Genomic DNA, 8874 nt, shown 5'->3' with positions numbered 1-8874 from the left:
AATAAAAATACAGGAATAAACCCATTAGGAAATGGGTAGTTTCCTGATCGAGAAAAGTACGTAACTGAAGAAACACAAGGCGATCAGAATAAATGTACTCGCAGATGAAAAGGCTCAGTATTGTATTGATGTCAATTTTCCCCAAATTAATCTCAAAATTCACAGAACATGACAGCAATTTAAAAAATTCATGTGGGGGAGTTAACATGCAGTAATAGCTCGTGTAGATAATTGAAAAGGAAGCACAGGAAATGGGGCATTTTACTTAAAAGATATCAAAAGCTGGCATAAGGCTCTAGCAGATAAAATAGCCTGGTACGGACAGGAAGGTATAGACCAGTGGAACAGAATAGGGGCCTCACACCGACCTAGACACTGTGACCCGGGGAGTGAGGAAGCTTTACTTCGATCATCGGAGAAAGGGTGACTGGTCAGTCACCTGCGTGGCAACAGTCAGTTGTACATTGGGGAGAGGTTAGATCATACCTCATTTCAACCATAAAACTGTATTGCAGATGCATGAAAGACCCACATAAAGGCAAATTTATTAGAAAAGAATACATGGGGCACCTGGGTGACTCAGTGGGTTAAAGCCTCTGCCTTCAGCTCAGGTCATGATCCCAGAGTCCTGGGATCGAGCCCCGCATCGGGTTCTCTGCTCAGCAGGGAGCCTGCTTCCCCCTCTCTCTCTGCCTGCCTCTCTGCCTACTTGTGATCTCTCTCTCTGTCAAATAAATAAATAAATAAATAAATTTTTTAAAAAAGGAAAGAATACACAATATATTTAAATGTAGGAGTGAGAAAGGCACAAGTGTGATATATATGTAAAAGGAATAAAGGAAAAGACTGACACATTTGATTAGGTCAAAATTAATAACTTCTGTCTAAAGGAGCCTACAAAGAGTTAAAGGCCACAGAGGAGCTGGAAGAAAATATTTGCTGTGTATATACAAGAGATCACTATCCAGATTAGATTAGGAAATTCCACAAATCAATAAGATAAAGACAAACCATCTAATTTTTTTAATGAGCAAAAACAAACAGATAATTCAGAAAAGGGAAATACAAACAGCAAGTGCCCAGGAAAATCTCACTTGCAAACAGGTATACAGAAATATTAAAAAAAAAAATGCTTCCATTTTTTGCCCATCAGATTGGCAAATATTTAAAACAGCTGCTTATGGTGTGGGGATTTGAGTCCTCTCCTATCCTCTTACTGCAAGTTGAAATGGTACAGAAATTAAGGAGGACACATCGGTAGTGTCTGTTAAAACTACAAATGTGGACACCTTGAGACCCCAAAGTCCATTCTCAATCCTAGAGAAAAATTACAGAGCCAGCATGTGCAAGGCTGTTTTCTGCAGCGCTTCTTATGATGGAGGAAAGAAAAGGAGGCCACCGCATTTGTGCCTGGATCTTAGAGGAGAGAGAATGTGGTATCAACAGAGGAATGAGTACAATACAGCTATTAAAAGGAACTGGCAAGAGCCATTTACATCAGTTTGAGTATATCCTAAAAATATACGATTGAGCAAGAAAATGCAGCTTCCAGTAAAATCCTTATAAAGTGAGATGATTCATTCAAACTATCTACATGAGTACTATATATTTCTATGAAAGGAGATGCATAAAGTTGTGGAGGGGGTAGGAAACTAGGGTTTCGGAGGGTGGCCAAGGAAAACTTTGGCTGTATTCATATTCTACTTTTAAAAAGGAGAATGTATTCATGCTTTGTGTGTTTAATTAAAGTATAATTTGAAAAGATTCTCATTTGTTTGCCGCCTGTTACGCCAGCCCTGTGTTTGGCTCTGCTCACATGCTTGTGCCCAGGGAGGAAGAACGATTACTTCGTGTGTGCGTCTGCAAACCAAGCACAGTGATTAGGAGACAGGTTGAATTGGAATAAGGAGAAACGGGTGCTAAATAAAGGAAGAGGCGATCCCATTCTCAGGGGACCACCAAACCTAAACGAAATCCAGGAATCAATCTATCAAGAACGATGCGAGACTTTGGCTGGAGGAAAATGTAAAACTTCCCCGGAAGACGTAAGAGATGACCAGAGCCGAGAGAGGTGCGTGCAGGCCTCGTGTGCTGGGAGGAAGACCCAGTGTGCCACAGATGCCAATTTTCTTCTAACTTATCCAGAAACTCCAAGTAATCCCAATTCAATTTTTCCTGAAATTTGGCAGGCTGGTTTTAAAATTCATGTGGCAGGACCAATATGCAAGGATGACGAAGGCAATTTTGCAAAAACAACAAAGAGAGTGGGATTTGTCCCGCCACTTGGCAAAGCATATTATCAAGCTCGGGAGTAGACAAATAGATCAGTGGACCAGCAAGAGCTCTGACATAGACCCGCACTGGAATTTAGAGTCTGGTGAAGGTAGCAATTTTAAATCAGCGGAGAAATGATATATTATTACATAAATGGTGTTGGGACAATTACCTATCTATTTGGGGATGGGGGGTTTAAAGTCAGAGTCTAAGATTCATGCACATGGAATTTATTTCTTGTATATAGCATAAAGGCTTAAATATATATGTATATGTAAACTATAAATTTTAGAGAAGAAAATATAGAAAAGGCTTATGACCTTCAAATAGCAAAGGTTTTCATAAATAAGGTGTAAAAAAGACATAAAAGATTGATAAATTTGATTGTATCAAATTTAAAATTTTTCTAGGACAAAAGATACCATATAATTAAACGACAAGAATCACAATGTAGAAAACATTTGCAATATACACAACAAAGTATTAGTATTCAAAGTACATAAAGAACTCTGAAAAATCAATAGCAAAAAGACAAAAAAAAAGCCAACTTAAAAAAAATAGGCAAAGGATATAGACAAGCAATCCAGAGGAGGAAATATAAATGGACAGTAAACACATGAAGACTTCAGCCTTGTATGTAGTTCACAAAGATTCGGACTAAAACAAAATACTATTTTTCACTCATCAGACTGGTTAAAAATGTAAAACTTGGAAATGGTCTGGGGAAATGGAGGCTCCTGTGCTGCTGGCAGGAGATTACATTAGTAAGACACTCTGCTCTATTAGAAGTTAAGATGTATATACTCTATGACCCATCAATTTCATTTTTAAGTATCTGTCCCAGAGAAACACCTGTACATGCACAAAACGGGCAATGTACAAGGATGCGCTGGGAGATTTGTCTTAATGGAATGGCACTGGAAACATTCTAGCAGTCAATTAATAGGCAACAAGGAACTCACACGTGGTGTAATCGGTTATGGCCTCCAGTCGCCAGCTTCAACAAGCTATACCTCCAGTGTGTACACACCATGTCTGTGCAAACAAACGCACACGGAAAGAGAACAGAAGATGTGTTTCAATGAGCATCAGAAAACATTTTAAATAAACAGCAAAAAGCCTAAGAGCAGCACCTACCTCTAGAGGAGGGGAGGGGCCTGAGGAAGAGATGGGGGAGGGGAGTCCAGCAGAGACTTTATCTGTACACTCTAATTTTATTTAAAGGAACATGTATTCATGTATTTCTTACATAATTCGAATTTAATTCAAAAATTCTAATTTGTTTCTAGCCAATGAGCTCTGTTTTACATGTGTGCTGTGTTCTCATTTATGTGCCCAGGGATAAAGCACATTTACTCTGAGTGTGTCTGTGAATGAAGCATAGTGATTAGAAAATTGACTAAAATTTGGAAAGCCAAAGGAGAAAAAGGAAAACTTTTTCCACTTGCAGAAGCAACAAAATTGATAAGGTACTCAGGAATAAACCTGTTAAAAAATTTGAAAAACCTTTATGGCAAAAGTGACTGAACTTTATTTAAAAGGCATTAAAAATCAAACCCAAGAGATAAGGCCTTGATTAAATGGAGACAAATGCCATGTTCACAGATGAGAACTGGTAACCTAGAGGTGTTCCTTTTTCCCTTCAGTGCAATCCCACTCAAAATTCCAATAAGATATTTTTCATGGAACTTTGATAAGCTGATTCTAAAAGGTATATGAAAAAGTAAATGTACAATATGACAGAGGTAATTTTTAAAAAAGAACAAAAGGCCAGGGAGGGAGGGGTACTCACCTCATCAGGCAGTAAGAGAAAGCTCTGCTCATTCAAGTCTGGTATTGGCCCAGAAGTAGACGAACAGATCAACAGATCTGAATAGAGTCTAGACATAGGGAACTGGGAGAAAAGATGGTGTTGGGACAATAAATGGTGCTTAGCAAGCTGGTTATCCATCTGGAAAAAGATCAGATCAGATCTCTGTGTCACACCATACGCAAAAATACATTTCAGATGGATTAAAGACTTAAGTTTTTAAGAATACGGAAGCTTGAGATGCAAATAGAGAATGTACATATCATTCATGCGGTGGGGAAGTTTAAACAAGAACGCTCCTCGCTCTTGTTCTCACACTGTAGATTTCATCACTGCGGTTGGATTTGATGCTTTAATATCCGGTAGGTCTGGAGTTGGACTGTGCGTCCACCCCTCTGCACGTGCCCGCAGAGCATCTCTACCTCTGGCTCCTGGACCCCCTCTCTCCCTCTTTCTCTCTGGCTCAGCCTGGTCGTGGGAAGGACTGTTACACTAGCTGCACTGAGTTCTGAATCTAGCTCCCGCCACTTGTGCTCTGTGTCAGTAAGGCACTTCCTCCTCTGGCGTCTGTTTCCTCCTCTCTGAAATTGGGTCATGCTTTATCTTGTGGGGGGATGTGAGGTTCAGTTGGGATGAGGAATGCGAATATACACAAATGGCACAGAGCTTAAAAGGATGAGGGGAGCTGGTACCTCCGCTTTCCCTCCACTCACCCAAACCCCTGCCTTCTTCCCTCCACTCACCCAAACCTCATGACTTCATGCCCCAGTTCTTTCCTGCATTGTAACTTCTGAAGAATTGTCACATATTCTCTTTGGTCAGAGAGTTTGAGTGTTGACTTCAGATATTTGATCCCAAAGCAGAAAATACCGATTTGGCACCCAAATTGCTTATTGCCTGTCGTTAGGTGCTGAGAAACAAGAAAACGAAGACACAATCCCAGCCACAAGACAGGATAAAACTGACTTAATTAGCACTATAGTCAGTACACAGGTCAGATTAAAGCTCCCAAAAGAACATGGAGATCAAGTCACTCTCTAAAAGGTAAATAATTTCATTTTGCCCCATTTGGTCTAATACACATTACGGCCCCCAATGAATTTATCCACCACTGGACTTGATCCCGGCCCCTTCGGGAGCTCATTTCACACTAATTGTCTCTGCCCTTAATTGCTTCATCACTCAGGCTTGCTTCACTCAGAATATTCATACACCAGCATTGCTCTCCTTTAAGATTAAAATGAAAAGGCCTTAGAATTTGTTCCCTCTTCCTTAAGAGTCTTGGTCAAAGTCCCCAAAAGGTCTCAGAGCATGGGCCCTGGTGGGTGCTGATCATCAGGGCCACCGTGGCAACTGGGCAGTTGGACATGAGAGGGGCCCACAGATCAGCCACACCCCCCCCACCTGACCTCTCTGCTGACCACGTCATCCTTCTGGTTTGAAAGGCCTCCCTGGTCCTTTCTCTTCAGTGCCCTAGGAGGATTCTTCTTTCCTTTTACAGCTCCCAAGTGTTGGTGCTTCTTGGGCACCATTTCAGGCCTCTTCTTCCTCAGCCACCTTTCATAGCCTCAGAATGTTCCAGAAACCTGACACTGCTTTAATTCACATTTGGGATCCCTCAGGAGCTCTGAGCCCATCTCTGTAATTTCTCACTCTATGCTCTGGATATATGTATTCAGCCACTTCCTTCCCATCTCCACTTGGATGTCTTAGCTGTGTACTACCAGAGTTGGGGTCGGCCTCACAGACCCTGTCCCTTTTTAGGACTTTCCAATTCTGAGAACGGCACTCCCACCTCATCTGTATGGCAAGCCAGAAATGCAGGGGTCATTCTGAATTCCTCCTCCTCTCCCTGCCCTACTTCATTCCATCAGCACCAAGACTAACCAGATTATGTTGACTGTCTAAATTCTGTCTACCATGACCCAAACACTTCTTAACTGGTCTCCCGAAGTCTCCTTGTGCTCCTTCTGATTTCTCCATAGCATAGCCAGTCTCAGATGACAGTGACATACCAGAGCAGGTCTCGGTCCTGGCTTCCGAAAGCCTGCTCAACCAGCACCGCCTGGCTTTCTGGTCTCACCTCTTCTCCTTTTGCACAGGCTGTTCCCTCTGCCCAGAACGCTTTTCCCTAGTTTACTCTGTCCACTTAACTCCTTTCCCTTCTGAACAACTTGGTTCGAGTGTCGCCGCCACAGGGAAGGCTCCTGGAGTCAGCCTAGGACAGGTCCCCTTGTTGGACACCCTCCAGCACTTAGTTCCTCTCCTTCAGAGTGCCCATTCATGTTGCATATCGGTGTGTGCCCATTATTTCATTCCTGTCTTTTTCCTCTCCTACCACACAACTTCCATGGGAACAGGGATTCTAATTCATTTACCAAATATCCACGCTGCTAGGCACTCTGCCAGGCACATGATAGGCATTAAATTAGAACATGTAGAATGAAAAAATTGTGTCACTCAACAATGCTTGTTGCATCTGGGAGCTGATGTCTGCCTATAAACTTGCTCATATCTTTCCCACGCTCAAACTCTCTGCCCCTAATCCTTCACCTCTCCAAGTCTCCCTTCCAGACTCCTCAAAGGGCTCTTAGTGACAGAATCACCTCCCCCTCACATCTGAACGTTAGTTCAGTTTATGCCCTATTACTCCCCCAAAATGCTTTTATTAAGGTCAACAAAAACTTACTAATAATGAGATCAAAGGAAAAAAAAAGTCCGTCTTTTTTGGAATTCTCTGCTGTGTTTGACAATATTGATTACTTCCTCCCTGGAATGCCTCGCTACCTTGGTTGCCCCGGCAACCCCCCTCGTAGTTGTTTGTCCACATCTCTGAGGTTCTTCCTTCTCTTTTCCTTTGTCACCTGCTCACACCTTGACTGATTCCTCACAGGTCACTGTACCTCATGATTCTGCCCTGGGCCCTGTCCCATTCTGTCTCTGATGATCTCCCTCATTCTCGGGCTTCCCATTACTCTCTGAGTAGCCATGTGCCTGGGCCAGTACTTCCAGTCCAATCTCTTCCTGAGCTCCAGACCCCGGATCCAAGTGCCTGCTGGGCTCCACTTGGCTGTGACCCTGACCCCTTGGCTGTATCTGAGTCCACTGTCCTGCCCCTCACACTGGCTCTCCATGCTGTGTTCCTCATACACAGGGGCCTTCCCCCCACCTACCCAGGGCCCACCCAGACACACGGGAGTCACCCTCATCTTTGCCGTCTCTTATCTGAGAGTGAATCCTACACCAATTATTTCTGGGTTTTAGCTACTACAAGTTTCTGATCTATTTCTGTCTGTCTTCACTGGTCCAGTTCAGGCCCCTCTGTCTCTCCTCTGGACCATGGCTTTCTATCAGATCTCTCTCTCTCTGTCTCTGGGCTGGTTACTTCATGTAATGGATGTCTCGGGGTTTGGGCTTTCTGGCGTCCCTCATTCCTCCTCATTCCCCTTGTTACATGTAGGGAAATGTCCTGTTCTCTAGTTTATATGGCTATGGTGGGACCTGGTCTGCTCCTATACACAAAAGCCAGGTGTTGTCAGCGGTGGTACTAGGCCAGAGCTCAGCTGGTTAGACCAGAGCTCTGTTTGATTTTTGACTCCCGTTCAAATATGAAGGAAAGAGAATGACTCCATGTCTAGGAGATACAACCACTGCGTGCTGGTGGGCTGTGCATGTAGCATTCAGGATTGTGCCCAGTCTCCATTCACTTCACTGCCCATCACTCTCTCCTTCCAGCCTGCCTCTCTTGGTCTCAATTTCCTAAGTGACATGGGGCTAATGGTAGCTGTGTGCCTCACCAGAGGTGGGAGGATAGGGTGGCGATGACCAAAGGAGACAAATGTAATGATCCACCATGTAAACTGTAAAGAGCTGTTCCCACAGAGGAATACAGCTTGCATTTACTGGGACACGGACAGTCTCACATCCATGACAGCCTCAACCTTGAACTGTATTTCCTTGTTCATGGATTCCCTGGGAATTGTCACAAAATCTCTGTGATGAAACAGAATTCTGAACCTCAATTTCAGACGTTTGATTTCAAGCGGAAAATAATGATTCTGCCTCTACCTAGCTCGCTGCCTGTTGCTAGGTGCCGAAAGGTACAAAAACCGAGGAAGACATGGCCCCAGACACAGGCAGGATGAAACCACTGCTACTTAGAGCTGTAGTCGTTACCCAGAGAGCAGAGCAAAAGCCTCCAGAAGAACATGGAGATCAGCTTACCTCGTAAAATGTACATGATTTAATTTTGCCGCTTTCCACCAACACGGCTAATCCCTTCCCATCTACACTTAATCCCGCTGCTCTGGCGCCCCTTGCATGCCCTTCAAACTCTTTGCTGCCCTTCAAACTCGGCTCCCATAGCCCTCTTCTGTCCAAATGACAGCGGGTAAGACACAGCACCTTCCTGAGCCCTGCTGCCCACCCCCACCCCCACCCCCCGGTTCCCCTCCTTCCTCTCGCTTTCTCAGCCAGACTCCAGATCATCCCCCAGCTGGCGGGCTCCTGGTCCCTCCCCCAAAGTTGCTGCGGCAAAGGTGCCCAAGACCAGGTCTGGGGGATGCCCTCATCTCCCCTGACCTCTGTGCATCTGGTCCACCAGTAGCCACCCTGACCTGTGGGAACTCTCAGCTCCCTGGGCTTCTGGGACCACTACTTTTCTGGTCTTCTCCTTTAGCCCCTCCTGCTCAGTCTCCTTGGCAGGTCCTCTGCCTGCATCCATTCCTAAAGTGTCAGTCATGGCTCAGTGTCTGGCCCTGCCCTGTGAACTCTGCACCTTCTCCTTCCAC

At 44.3% G+C, this 8874-nt stretch overlaps 1 long non-coding RNA gene across 1 annotated transcript; it reads right to left on the bottom strand.

Moving 5' to 3' along the window:
- Window positions 1-760: 760 nt before the first annotated feature.
- Window positions 761-8401, bottom strand: LOC111141381. Its single transcript, XR_002640197.1, has 3 exons — window positions 4067-8401; window positions 3237-3309; window positions 761-1860 (listed from the first exon to the last, which is right to left on the bottom strand). It is a non-coding gene; the product is annotated as an uncharacterized LOC111141381 (long non-coding RNA).
- Between the last annotated feature and the right edge of the window lie 473 nt (window positions 8402-8874).

This window comes from Enhydra lutris, unplaced genomic scaffold (assembly GCF_002288905.1).
Source record: "Enhydra lutris kenyoni isolate GAN:26980312 unplaced genomic scaffold, ASM228890v2 scaffoldscaffold6, whole genome shotgun sequence".
Lineage (NCBI taxonomy): Eukaryota > Metazoa > Chordata > Mammalia > Carnivora > Mustelidae > Enhydra > Enhydra lutris.
This window is presented reverse-complemented; position numbering and strand designations above follow the sequence as displayed.